Source organism: Ceratotherium simum, chromosome 16 (assembly GCF_057802395.1).
Source record: "Ceratotherium simum simum isolate JZ-2026a chromosome 16, ASM5780239v1, whole genome shotgun sequence".
NCBI lineage: Eukaryota > Metazoa > Chordata > Mammalia > Perissodactyla > Rhinocerotidae > Ceratotherium > Ceratotherium simum.
In genome coordinates this window covers 20,451,731-20,466,800 of record NC_141915.1, presented here as the reverse complement: position 1 = coordinate 20,466,800, position 15,070 = coordinate 20,451,731, and the positions used below count along the sequence as shown (strand labels likewise).

The following is a 15,070-nucleotide window of genomic DNA, read 5'->3' as shown; positions in this document are numbered from 1 at the left end:
TGACAAACATGGGCAGTACTAAGGGAGGGAGAGGAAAACGAAAGGAGGAAGGCAAGAAAGGACGGGATTCACCTGGTGCTACAGCCAGGAGACGAACCCATAAAGCAGACAATGGGACTAGTGCTGGGCATGGGACATATCTTGACACTCCGAAACAAACTGCACTGGGACTCCAACTAGAAGAAAACTGAGAATTTTCTACAAATATAAAAGTAAGCCATCCTATGAAACAGAGACAAACAAGGAATAGCCAAGAGTCAGAAAAAGAAGCCCTGAAATAAGGCTAGATTAAAATGCAAGACAAATTTGGTGAGCCACAAATGAGGTATTTCATTTGTGAGACATAAGGAGGAATCTATTTCAAGCATTCCTAGAGTTGGGAAAAGAGTACAGAGGGAAACTTTTATGCTCCTTCCTAAGAAATTTTAAAATTAAGATAGACTTCTTTCCAGGTTTGGGAACATTTCTTTTCTTTTTTTTTTTTTTTATTTTTTGTTTATTGCAGTAACATTGGTTTATAACATTGTAACATTTCTATTCAGAGAGAGAGAAAAGTAACAACCTTCTCATGTGCTCTTTTTTTCCTTAAGGACCAGGCTTATGGAAAAATTACTGTTAAGCTTCTGTAAAGCAATTCCTCTCCTATGCTGACTAGCACAAATGCTCTTGAACATTTTTCTGCCCCAGCAAACCAAATTGGCTCACTATGTCAGGGAATTTCACCATGAAGAAAAGGGGTTATTTGAAAATGTCCCCGAAACAATTTTAAAATGCATTAACTTTCCAACTAGGCAAGCAATTTCTACTCCCTCCCAACCACTGATCTAGTATCTTCACCATTGATGATAGAGGCTAATTGCTTAGATATTTCCTACTCTACCACATACTTGTGTCTTGTTTTAAAAAACACATATATCGAGTTTCACCGAAAGTAGGTTCTTAGAGATGACTGTCTTTCACTCTGAAGATGCCAAAAATTCAATGTTGTCTTAGAAATTCTATGGGGAAAAGTGACAAGAAAGTAAAATCATGGATTACATTAGCAGAACCTATGGATTATGCCAATCTTATTAACATGTCTACAAATTGCAGAGAAAAAATTCAGTAAATTTACAAGTACAACACTTGTCAACTACACAGACTCTAAGTCCTCAGAAAGAAGTATTATCTAGCCTTTAAGTAATCAGATAACACTTCTTTCAAAGGAAATTGTGTTCTTATCATTATTAATGGAGGAGGGCTCATTATTTGCCACTAAGAGAGAACTACTGCATTACTGGGCTCCATAAACATTTCAAAATGCATTAGTCCTCAGCTGGGCTGGCCCCGTGGCTTAGCGGTTAAGTGCGCGCACTCCGCTGCTGGCGGCCCGGGTTCGGATCCGGGCGCGCACCGACACACCGCTTCTCCGGCCATGCTGAGGCCGTGTCCCACACACAGCAACTGGAAGGATGTGCAGCTATGACATACAACTATCTACTGGGGCTTTGGGGGAAAATAATAAATAAATAAAATTATACAAAATGCATTAGTCCTCAGCATCTCTCTCTCAAGCTCATAAGATACATATCCGTCCATCCATCCCTAAGGCTTGGTTCTATTTGACAAGTAACTTTTGTTTCTCACCAGTCAAAAGAATCCAAATAGGAGCACAAACACAAAAGCAAATGCAATACAGGATACAGTCGCAGTGAAGAGTGTGTGCTCCGATGTCAAAGTTCTAGGCCTAAATCCTGCCTTTGTCACTTCTCAGCTGCAGAACTCTGGACAAGTTACCACTGCTCTTAGTCAGTTTCCTCATCTATAAAATTGGCTGGCAGAACTTATTAATAGTGTTTTTTTCCTGAGAATTAAATGGCATATTCACATAAAGCCTTATCACAGTGTCCTGGCCCCCCACATTCTACATACAGTAATGCTGCTTTTGTTAGGATTAGTATTATCACAGGTGTGTGTCTCAGCCCAATGCTTTGAGAAATTCCTGTATATAGAAACAACCAAGGTCTATACCCTAAGAGTAAAAGAATGAAAGGGTATATTTGTTTCAGTCTCTGCTCCTCCACTCTCTAGAATTCAGGTTCAGATACCAGTGGAATAAGGATCCAGAAGAAAGTCAGAGAAACATTCACTTATCTCAGCAGAATGAGATGTCTTCTAAGGCTAATGTAAAAGATCACAAATATGTGCTATTCAATATCTTCCTTAAAAATTCTCTGAGGCAACAGCAAATTCCTTTAACTGACACCAAAAATGTCACACAAGAGTCAACCTAAAATCTTTTATAAGATTATTTACTGTAAAATACATTTTAAGAACTAGATAAGGAATAATACCATGTATTTCAAACTACCAGCCAATATCATGCTTAAAAGTGAAAAGTTATATTTCTATTAAAATAAGAATCAAAACAACCATGCCCATTATCATCAATCTTTTTAACATTATTTGGGAAATTTCAGAACAAAAAAACAGAAACAACAGATAAAATTATAGGAAAATAAGAAACAAAATGATTATTATTAACAGGTGAAATAATTGTCTGTCCAAAGGATTCCTCAAGGAACGCCTTCAGAAGAACAACATTAAATAAATAACAACAAAATAAATATAGAAACATCGACGGTTTTCTTATAGTCTGGCAACAAATAATTAGAAAATTACAGGAAAAAGAAACCATTCATGACAACAAACCGAAACATACACTGCCAAGAAATAACATTCACATGATATGTGCAGAACCAAAAAGGGAAAAGCTAAAAGACATCAGTGAGAGATATAAACCCAAACTTGATGGAGACGATAAACTAAGCTCTTTCCATTCATTTATTCTTTCGCTCAGTAAATATTTATTCAGCACCTGGAACATACCAGGCACCAAAGCTAAGTACAGGAGACACACCTTGATTGATATTGTAAAGATGCAATTATTTCCAGTATAATTTATGGATTAAGCCAACTCTGACAAACATTCTAATGAGATTCTTTTTGGAACGTGACATAAAACTCTTACGTTCTCCTGGAAAGATAAGCAGGCAAGAATAGAAAAAGGAAGAAATAACAGAGGTATCTTAGCCTTTCTTGAGAGGGAAACATATTATCAGCTGCCATAATTAAGACAGAATATAGTAGCTTAAAATAGAAAGGAAGATAATCACAACACAGAAATGATAGCACAAGTACAACACAGTACACCAAAGAATTCTCTGTGCCTCCATTTCCTCACAGGGTTGTTGTCATGAAAAAATGAGGAAATACATGGATGGTGCTTAGAACAGTGCCTACCATACAGTAAGTTCTCAAACATCGTTAACTTTAGAAGAAAAAAAATCACAAATCAAAGAGTAAGGAAAAGAGTCAATAAAAAATGCCGGGAAAATTGGAAAACAGTCCAATTTAACACTCACTTTATGTGATACACTTACATAGCAAACTAAAAAAGACAACATTAAAAGAAGCAGTCTTGAAACCAGCAGAAAAAATTTAAAAATACTTATAAAACTCTGGGTGGAATGATTTTTTTTTAATTAGAAAAAGAAAAAAAATCACAAAGAAATCATGAACAGATTTGTCTATACAAAACTCCCAAATTTCTTTATGCTGAAACAACAAGCCTGATAAAAATACTCAAAGAGAATACCACAAAGGAGATTGTTAATTGCAAGCTCATAAAATTGATTTAAAAAAACACTTAGATTCCCAATGGGTAAGTGGGCAAAGGAGACAAACAGAACCTTTAAAAGAGAGGAAGCATGGTGATTGATAAGGATATGGGAATATGGCCAACCACATAATAATTGAGAAATAAAAATAAAATGTGATACCATTCTCATTTTAAATCAGCAAGCAATTTTTTAAAAAGTAATAAAAATCAATGTTGGGGAAGACATAATAAAATAGCAACAAAAGAGTTGTTGGTACAACTCTTTTGGGCAGCAATTGGCAAATGTGAGGAGAAAACAGCTGTTCTGAGTTGCTGCCTAGGCCTTCTACAGTATGACAATCCTGCTCACACCCAGAGTCTGGACATTTAGATAAGGACCCGAGCTTAGGATTCCCAAAAGTTCCTGCTTTGCTTTTCCTGGGGCACCTACTAGAATAACCACTTAGAGCTGAGCCTGTGAAAAGTTAGTGACCGCTGCCCCAACCACCTCACAAGTAATAGGTGCTTGCTACCCTGGGCTCTGTTTCCTACTGGTTCGTGACCTGGGACGGAGGACTACCCTACCCCAAGCTCAATGCACCCCTCACCTGTGTTTCTGGGACTTGTAGGTAATAAATCTTGTGACTTTACTTCCTTTGTGTAAGCGTATTGAAACTGAGCCTTCAATAAAAATGACCCCAGGGTTTTCATTTCCCCAAAGTGGGAGCTCAGATGCTGAAGGAGCTACCTGCCAACCCTGTGTGGGTGGCTTGTGTCTCCTCATTCAGCACATCATACATAATCTGCATATTCTTAATTTAATACACTAGCTATGGGCTGCCCAACATGGCAACGATTACAAACTTAAAATATTTTAACCTTTAACCTAGTAAATTCTAGGTAAATCACAGCATTCTTTCTAACGGCAAGAAAAATAGAAAAAAAGCTAAATATCTACCATTAGGAAATTGGTTAAGTAAATGAAGATCCACTGACCAGGAGAGTACATGTCCAATAAAAATATTTATGAAGAGTTTTTTTAAAGTTTGGGATGTGCAAAATGCAAATACTAGAACGATAAGCAAAAATTATTGGATACAAACATACATGTTATAGAACTATGTATAAAAATAGCAAAAAAAAAGAGAAACATACCAAAATGCTAATACTGTATACCAAGTATGTTTTATTACTTGCTTTGTCCTTGAAAAATGCAAGAGATCTAAGAAAAGAACTATTAAAACAGCTGTCCAAGGGATCTAGGCTGAGTAGGAAAACAAGAAAGTGAGAAGATGCAAAATGAACTGTGAATAGGCAGGGTGGTCAAGTAACTAGAGGGTATTAGGAAGTAAAAGTCAGAGACAGAGAAGCATGATCATAATTCCTGGAAGTACACATTGTATTAGCTTACTTTAGCTCTACATGGTCAACCGCTGTTAGGATTGTTCCCCAACAAACCTAACTAGACAAGCTCTTTTCTCTCCTTTAAAACAAAACAAAACTCCTAAAAACCTTCAATAATTTCCCATGTTTCAGAATAAAATCTAAACTCTTAATATGGCTTACTGTATGGTCAGGCCCTTGCTTCCCTTTATAGTATCATCTTAAAATTTTCCAGCTCCCTCACACTGTTAGTTCAAATAAAATGTCTTTCTGTCCCTCTAAGTCACCATGCTCTCTCCTGCCACCAGGCTCTCAGAGATGCTGCATGCCGTCTTTGGTACACTCCTTTCCCTCTTCTTACCCTGGCAAACCCTTATTTATCCTTTTGATTTCAGTTTAGATATCATTTCCTCCTAGGAGTTGGGTGTTTTTTTTACCATCTTGATTTGAATTTATAAATAAAAGAATGAATTAATACAGATCAAAGATGTGATCGGGCTAACAATGACCTACTTAAGACAGACCAAGTCAAACCTCCAAGTCTTATTCTAGAGCCTAAGTTTCTTCCATTAGGTCAAAGTCATAGCTTCAGAGTCCAGAGAAAAGAGAGATCAAAGAAAAGTTAAGAATGAAGGAGGACTTGGCTAGTCTGCTACTTGTCATACAAGAAATTAGTTCTGGTACCTGTGAACAATTTAGTATAAGTAGATCGCTCAAGGGAAATCAGTCAGGGAAACAGAAACAAATGCCACCTCAACGTGTTAATAATGTGTTAAGCAGATTAGTTTGCTTCATGCTTTCAAAAGTGTGGTGCAAAGTGAGGATTTTAAGAAGCTCAACCTTTAAAAAATGCCATTTTGGTTCAAAAGTCCCAACTCCGTTAAACATGTTTAGGAACAAGCTGAGACATATACAAGCGCAATATACTCATTTATCTTTTCTATAAACCATGGCTCAATATTCTGAATTTGTTGGAAGTTATTAATGAGATCAAAGCACAAACATTAAACAGACACACACAAATAAAACACACATACACAATAAAAAGAACAAAACTGCAGAGTTCTTTTCTGAACAAAACAATTCTAATTCTAAGTGTATTTAAGGCTTAACAGAAAGAGCATGAGATAAGGTTCTGTCACCTACAGTCTGTGTTGTTACCTTGGGCAAGTGATTAAATGTGTCCTCCGGTAAAAATCTAGTTATGAACATGTATTCCATATGGGTATTTTAAGGAATACAATAAATCATGTATATTAAAGCACTTTGAAGGTGCTACATTAATAGTTTAAAGATTACTGCTGTCCCTTGTATAAGAGATTCTTGGGTAATTAACAAGATCAGAAATGGAAATGACTGAACCCATAATGGTACATAATTCCCCATGTATCTGTCCTCTTTAGTTACACATCAAATAATTAGTTTACAAGGTTTGTTATTTATTTATCCCATGGGAAATATGATTTAGCAGTAAAAAATTAGATATCTGAATATTTCACACAGGTATCTCAAGGCCAAGAATCAAATAAATCTGACGAAATACTCAATACCAGGAAATATAGTTTTTCACTTTGTGTTCTTTTGTTGCCCATAGTCACAGTTCAAACAAACAAACTGAACACTTCTGGAAGGCTGAGGGAGTTCAAATGCCTGTTAAATGGTTGCCTCAACAGAAAATAAACTAATATCTAATGGCTTTTCATCAAGAAAGAAAAAAACAAAACATCAGTAAGGGAAAACAAGGATGCCACACACCACAATAACCACTGGGAAGGCCCCTGTTTCCCAACCAAAGCCTCAGCGACCACTATTGCATCTGAGATACTGTGTAGTATAAGAGTAACTGGCACAGAGCCACATCCATTTACCAGTCCTATTACTTAGACATCAGATACTCAGCTATATTTCCTCATACCGATGACAAATAATTAAAACAAGCAAATATATGTTTAAAAATAATTTCATCTACTTACAGGCTCTAATATTTCCTCATGGTATGGCTTTTCTACAATGATTACATGAACTCTTTCTTGCTTTAACAAAGCATACTTGGATGAAGTGTTATGAGTCTCTTGACCCGATTCTAAATTTAAAACAAAAAAGCTGCAGGACATTAAATATGAACTTAGAGACACACTGTAAAAGCTAACGTCTCTTTAAAACATATTAAAATTGATCAAAGGATCAAGGAGTCACCCGAAACTAGTAAAACATCTTCATATATTAACTGTGAATTGACTAAAAACTGATTTTAATTTTAAACATAAATGTCACATGACATCTACATTTCTGTATTTTTCTTCAAAGCAGTCATATTTGAGTCATTAAACTCTTATTCCAGTGAGGCTGTCATTACTGAAAACATCCTTGGGACCCCTCCTTTCAAATATTACTAGCAGCTAGTTTATATAAGTCACACAAGAAAAAACTCATTTTAAACAAAAATACTATTACTAAACTTGACATTTTGTCTTGTTTATCCTACCACATTTAAAAAGAACATGCTTCAGACTTGCACAGCATTTCCAAAAATTTATTTCTCTAAAATGTGCTCAAAGGTAGCAGGGATTGAAGTACGTAGATCACCTCCAATAGTGACTCTTCTGAAAGGAACAATGTTCACTTGGATGTATGTATTATTAGATGCTTGGTTTAGAATTTTTCTATGTTGTTTTATATAATCAAATCTCATAAGTATATCTCAGGATTATTTCCTTTCAAAGATTACATACTTACACCAAAAGAGGTTACACAGTTGATTCAAAAAACAATCGTTTTTTCATAGCAATAGATGGACTGCAGCCACTAATGGTCTTTTTTTGTAGTATGTGTTAAGTCATACCCGCCAGATTATTTAGTATGTATTAATCACTACATAATCTTTGATGAGTAAACCAAAGCCTTGTTTCACTAACACTGAGGCCACTGTACTTCTATAAACCAAGTATCACAGGAAACAAAACCACTCAAGAAATCTTCTGGCTCAGTTCAGACCTCTAATTCTAATCACTATTATTAAATCAAGTCTTCTTTCTTCAATTACTGGTGATTAACACTAGTTTTAACACTATCACTGAATGATTACATATATAATAATTAAAAACTAGGTTCATTTATTAAGTGTTGTATGAAATGTCACATGCTCTGCTGGATTCTCTGTATATCCAGATGAAGACATCTAAGACCTAGGAGCTAAAAGTCCAATAGATGAACAGAAAATTATATTCCATACACCCTCATGTTCACTGCAGCATTATTTACAATAGCCAAGACATGGAAGCAACCTAAGTGTCCATCGATAGACGAATGAATAAAGAAAAAGTGATGTATAATGGAATATTACTCAGCCATAAAAAGGAGGAAATCTTACCATTTGCGACAACATGGATGGACCTCGAGAGTATTATGCTAAGTGAAACAGTCAGACACAGAAAGACAAATACTGTATTATCTCACTTGTATGTGGAATCTAAACAAACAAAAAACAAAAGACTAAACTCATAGATACAGAGAACAGACTGGTGGCTGCCACAGGTGGGGGGAGGGGGCAAGAGGGAAAGGGGTCAAAAGGTACAAACTTCCAGTTATAAAATAAGTCCTGGGGGTGTAATGTACAGTATGGTGACTATAGTTAATAATACTGTATTGTACATTTGAAAGCTACTAAGAGAGTAGATCATAAAAGTTCCTATCATGAGAAAAAAAAATTTTGTAACAATGTGTGGTGAAGGATGTTAACTAGACTCTGTGGTGATCATTTTGCAATATATACAAATATCAAATCATTTTATACACCTGAAACTAAAATAATGTTATTAGTCAATTATACCTCAATTTTAAAAAAAAGAAAAATTATATTCCAATATGGTCATTATTAACTAGTAATAGAATTTGGAATGGTTTAGTAAGGAGGAGTTATCAAAATTTGCTTAAAAAGACAAGAACAAGTGTTGGGTGAGGATGTGGAGAAATTAGAACTCTTATACACTGCTAGTGGGAATGTAAAATGATAAAGCTGCTTTGGAAAACAGTTTGGTAGTTCCTCAAAAGGTTAAACATCAAGTTACCATATGATCCAGCAATTCTACTCCTAAGACGTATACCTAAAAAAATAAAAAACATATATCCACACGAAAACTTGTACATGAATGTCCATGCAGTATTCATAATAACCAAAAAGTGGAAACTATATCTATTAACAGATGAATGGATAAACAAAATGTGGTATATCCATACAATGGAATATTACTCAGCTATAAAAAGAAATGAAGTAGGTGCCGGACCAGTGGTGTAGCGGTTAAGTTCACGCACTCCGCTTCGGTGGCCTGGGATTCACAGGTTCAGATGCCGGGCGCTGACTGACACACCACTTGTCAAGCCATGCTGTGGCAGCGTCCCATATAAAGTAGAGGAAGATGGGCATGGATGTTAGCCCAGGGCCAATCTTCCTCAGCAAAAAGAGGATTGGCATTGGATCTTAGCTTAGGGCTAATCTTCCTCACAAAAAAAGAAAAAAAAGGAACGAAGTACTGACACATGCCATAACCTGGCGAACCTTGAAAACATTATGCTACTTGAAAGAAGCCAGTCACAAAAGACCATATATTGTATGATTCCACTTATATGAAGTGTCCAGAAGAGGCAAATCCATAGAGACAGAAAGTAGATTAGTCGTTGCCAGGGACGTGGCGGGGGGTAGGGTTGGAATAGGGAATGACTGCTAATTTGTATGTGGTTTCTTTTTGGGGTGATAAAATATTTAAAATTAGAGTGATGACTGCACAACTCTGTGAATATACTAAAAACCACTGAATAGTACACTTTAAAAGGGCAAATTTTATAATATGTGAATTATATCTCAGTAAAGCTGTTATTTTTTTTTTAAACTTGCCTAGAGGAGCCAGAGTCAGGTTACTGAGATGGGTCTTGAATCAAAAGTATAAGTTTGCCCTATGGTAAAGGAAGGGCATCCAAGGCCAACGGTAAGCCAATACAAAAGCACAGAGGCGTGCTGGAATGCCAGGGCATGGCAGAGTAGGGCAATGGGGAGATGGTCAGCGTTGCTGAAGCATAAGGTGAGACATAAAGTCTGGAGCATCCTTCTAGGATGTTACTACACACTGTGATGACTGGTCTTTTATTATCAAACTTAAATGACTGACTAAGACAAATGGTTTTAGGACTTTTTTGACCACTATGGTGGAAGTAAGGTACAGAATGCTCATTTGGCATTCTGAGTTTTCTGGGCAAACTTTGTGGCTTTGCTGGCTCCTAGAGTCTTCTTGACAACTGCTCTGATGATACCCTCAGCAATGTATCATGAACACACTTTGCTGAGAACAGCCCAGAAGCACTGACAAGGCTTACTGGAACCACATCAATGATGGTAGCATCATCAGATTTCCAGAATAAGGCCAGCATCTAGCCTCTCACCAAAATGACTTTCAATCTTCTGCTTTAGTTCAGCAATCTTGCAACTAATGTGAACAGTATAAAAAATTATGAAGACACTTGTAATGAGATGCTGAAGAACAAAGGCTTTATCTTATAAGCCAGCGGTTTTTTGAAGTGTGGTACCTAAATGATGGGGTGGTATATGAGATAGAAATTTAACATTTTTGTATTTCTTTTTACTATTATCTTTTGTTTACTGGTTTTCTAGTTATGGTAATCAATACTGATTTTCTATTTATAGTATAATATAAATTTTCCTTTAAAAAAAAAAGTCAAAAAGGTCAATAAAAAATATTGAGGAAATAATAGTATAGATCTTGTGAAGAAATGGCAAAAATCCCAAAGGTGGTATCTAAATGCTTTAAGTATGAAAACTCAGCTAACAGAAGCACATAAAAGGTTTTATCTGGAAGTGACATGGTCATACTTCAGAGAGATCATTCTGTACGTGGAAGATGGAGGGGATGGGATAAAATACCGGTGACAAAGAATCCAATTAGGAAGTTGTAATGGCCTAGACCAGAGGACAGCAAACTATGGTCCACTGGCAGTATCCTGCCAGCATGCTACTTGTGGCCTGTCCTTGTATGGCTTGCAAGCTAAGGATGGGTCTTACTTTTTTAAAGAGTCGTTAAAAACAAAAAGAAAAAGAAAACTTCATTTGGCTTGTAAAGCCTAAAATATTTACTACCTAGTCCTTTGCAGAGATAATTTGCTAACTCCAGCTTAGACTATTGATGAAGCTACAAAGTGAGTCTGTAATATGAGGATAAAGCATAAAAAAACTTCTGAAGCAGAATCAACAGGACTTAACGACTAATCAAATGTATGTGGTTAAGAGCAGGCAGAAGTGGAGACTGATGCTAAGGCTTCTATTTAAAACTCAAAGTAGATGGAGACACCATTACCCAAGAGAAGGAAACAGGAAGAGGCAGAGTCTCTTTTAAAAATTAAATCACTTTTTTTCATTGATAACAAAAAATAAGAATAAATGACAACAAGCCAAAATTAGATAACAGACTGACAGTATTATACCATTAGGAAGACAAACTTGCTCAAAGATGAACATTTGCCCTCAGAATATATATTTTGCAACTAAGGGGAAATGTGTTCTGTTTCCTCTATTTCCTCTCCTTAAAATGAAGAGGCTGATATTTTACTGTAGAAGGGAAAAGTGCTTACGTACAATTCTAAAAGGTACTCACATTTAAGTCTAACATAACAATATCCTGTTTTTGCATATTTGCATATCCACTTTTTCAGGAAGCTTCCAAATAGTTTCATGAAAAGTAACTGTCCACTCTGAAAAGCCACTTGCTGCTACACACTAATGAAATGTTTTAAATGTTCTGCTTTTAAATACAGGTAAAAATCCACTAATAGCATGATAAAAATTTTAATCCTGAAAACCTGAACTGCTTTCAGAACTAACCAAACATACATAAATTTCAAAACTTTAAAAGTTTAAGGGACACGAGGCACAAGTGCAATGAGCACAGACATGGCTTAGTACTTACAGAGGGTTTTCTAAAAAGCAAAAAGTGATTCCATTGCCAACAGAGTGTTTGTGTAATTGCCACTCAAGAAAAGATTCAAGTGTCCTTTTCACAAGACAAAAACGCAAGGACCAAAGAGAAAAGTTATAGATGGGAAAATTGGACTTAATTGTTTCTAGAGTAACATATTAAAACTGCAACTTGAAATTCTCAAGAAATTGCTATATTAAATTTATGAGCATATAGATGATTTTAAAAGTAAGATCACTTTTCTCCATTTTCTTAAGTTTTGAAAGAATCAATATGTGAAGGTAAATAGAAAGTTCTAGAAACACCTAAAAAAAAACAGTAGGTCAATTCAAGGTAATATAAGTACGTAAAGGAAGATACTACCCTTATAATTGCTCACTAGTTCCAAAGCTCCAGCTCTAAATATGAGAAATTTAGATTTCCCACACAGAAAATTAACAACATGGTTGCTATTCTTATACCAATCATGGCTACTATTTACCAAATGCTTACCATGTACTGGGTGCTCTACCAAATGCCATACAAATATTATCAAAATTAATACTCACAATAAACCTACAAACTTAGTATAGATCACAATCTCTTATCTGAAACCCTGGTGGGGGAGTAAGATGTATTTCTGAATTCAGAATTGTTCAGATTTTAGGAAGACGATATATCCACATACTATTTGTGGTGGTTTAGGTTCCAGCAGGAAACAGGTGGCACACTCAAACTGGGATATTAGAGATTATGTATAAAAAAGAGGGAAGGGTTTAGGGAAACTAAAAGAGATAGCAAGATTACCAGACCAGGAGTAGGGGCAGGGAGCAGCTACCAGAAACCAGAAACAGAGAGCGTTGCCTGACAAAAACTATCTTCATGGAGACATGCAGCCAGCCCACAGTGACCCTGTAGGAGGGGAGCCAAGAGAATACATACCCCAACCTTGCTTGCTTTCTTCCCTCCAATCTCCTGCTTGTATTCCCCATGGGCCAACTGGAAGCTAGTGAGGAAAGAAGCCCAATGATATCCTCCACCCAGGTCAGCCTCTCAGGGTACAGAGTAGGGTGGAGAAGGAGAGAGAGTGCATTTGAAGAGGCAAAGGCAAGTTATCCAGGACATAGTTGTATTAGTCAGCACAGACTAACTCCTGTCACAAACAACCTCAAAATATCACTGGCTAAGACAACAAAAGTTCATTTCTCACTTATATCATGTCATCCAGTAGTTCTACCATCTTCTAGGCTCTTGGAGACCCCGTACTGAACCTTCTGTTTCTAGGAAGTATTGACAGAAGAGAGCAAGAATGGAAGACTGGTGAAAAGTTAGACACCAGGCCTGGAAGTGACATACATCATTGGAACCTACATTTTACTGACCAGAACTCAGTGACATGACACTAACTATAAGGATGCTAGGAGTGGTATGGCGATGCACCCAGAAGGAATAGGAGAAACACAAATATAAGGACTAACTTTATTGTATATTATGTACCACTCCAATGGAATCTGAGACAGTACCCCCAAATCAACCTCACTAATATTTCTGCAGTGAAACATTAATATCCACACTTAGTGGGACAAATATAGATGATGATAATAAAGATAATGAAAAGCCTCATGCCAAAGCAGGTTAGGTGTTTCCACCAAATAAGTTTTGGTGCCAAACTTTTTTTGACAAAACTTCAGGTTTTTGGAGGATTTTGGATTTCAGAATTGCAGATAAGGGATTATGACTGTGCATTATGATCCACATTATACAAATGAAGAAAACTCTTAAAACAGCAGCCAGAAAGTAGAGATGGGACTTAAATTCAGGCCTGTGACTTGCAAATTTATGCTTATGATGCAGGGAAAAATGGAAATAACCAAATGTCTCATTATTTCAAACATCATTAATGATATCAGCTCTCAGACATGAAGAAACGAGGAGATACTTCAATAAATTCTAATGTTTATTGTGTCCTATTCTGTACAAGCACTCATTGTGCTCACAGATGGAGGGAATACAAAGAATAAGAGGTAGTGCCTGACCACAAGAAAGCCAGAATGTAGTGGAAGAAAAGTTTAGGATACGTCTATGGTAAAAAGCAGACTCTGATAAGTACTCTAGAGATATGAAGTCGTAAAATGACTGATTCTGAAGTGTAGACTTAGGGAAGGCTCACATAAAAGCTGCTGCCATCAGAGTTAGACCTTGAAGGAAGGACAGAATTTTGAACAAGGAAGAAGTAATTTGAAGGGGAGGTTGCACAAAGATACAGAGGTGGGAGGTATTTAAAGGCGTGAATAATGGTAAACGATTTTTGTTTGTTTGGGAGCATTTGAGTGCTGAAGAGTTCAGAATTTTAAATTTTACTTAATTATCACCAACAGGCCTGGGCAGCTTAAGATCAATAAGAAAAAGAAGATAATGAGAAATCTAAGGTTGGAGAGCCATTTGGCTAGGTAATGATGCAATTAACTGAGAAAGCGATTATGAGAAGAACATATCTGGGTACAAGAACAGGAAAGGGAAAATGTCGAATTTTAAATTTTATTTATTTATTTATTTATTTTTTTGTGAGGAACATCAGCCCTGAGCCAACATCTGATGCCAATCCTCCTCTTCTTTTTGCCAAGGAAGACTAGCCCTGGGCTAACATCCGTGCCCATCTTCCTCCACTTTATATGGGATGCCGCCGCAGCATGGCTTGACAAGTGGTGTGTCGGTGCGCGCCCAGGATCCGAACCTGTGAACCCCAGGCCGCTGAAGCAGAGTGCGCGCACTCACCGCTGAGCCACTGGGCTGGCCCCGAATTTTAAATTTTAAATAAGTTGAGATTGAGGTGTTTGAAGCATCAATAAAGAGTTGTCTGTGCATTATCTGAATACTGATTTATAAAATCTACTCTGGTTGCTAAGAGTTGTTTTATTTTTACTTCTTGGGTCTGATCATGCTAACCTCCAGTTAAGTGAGGTTCTATATTATATGTATCATATAAATAAGATTTAGCAAGCACTGGTTCTATTCAACCAGGAGAAAAAACAAATCTTCATAGCAAAGTAAAACAAGTGAGGAACATGTACTGACTCGTACTTCTGCC

General features: G+C 36.5%; 1 protein-coding gene across 6 annotated transcripts in view; it reads right to left on the bottom strand.

The window, feature by feature from the left end:
* NF1 (neurofibromin 1) overlaps positions 1-15,070 on the bottom strand; it is a 253,648-nt gene that overhangs the window by 71,062 nt on the left and 167,516 nt on the right. The window lies entirely within an intron of this gene.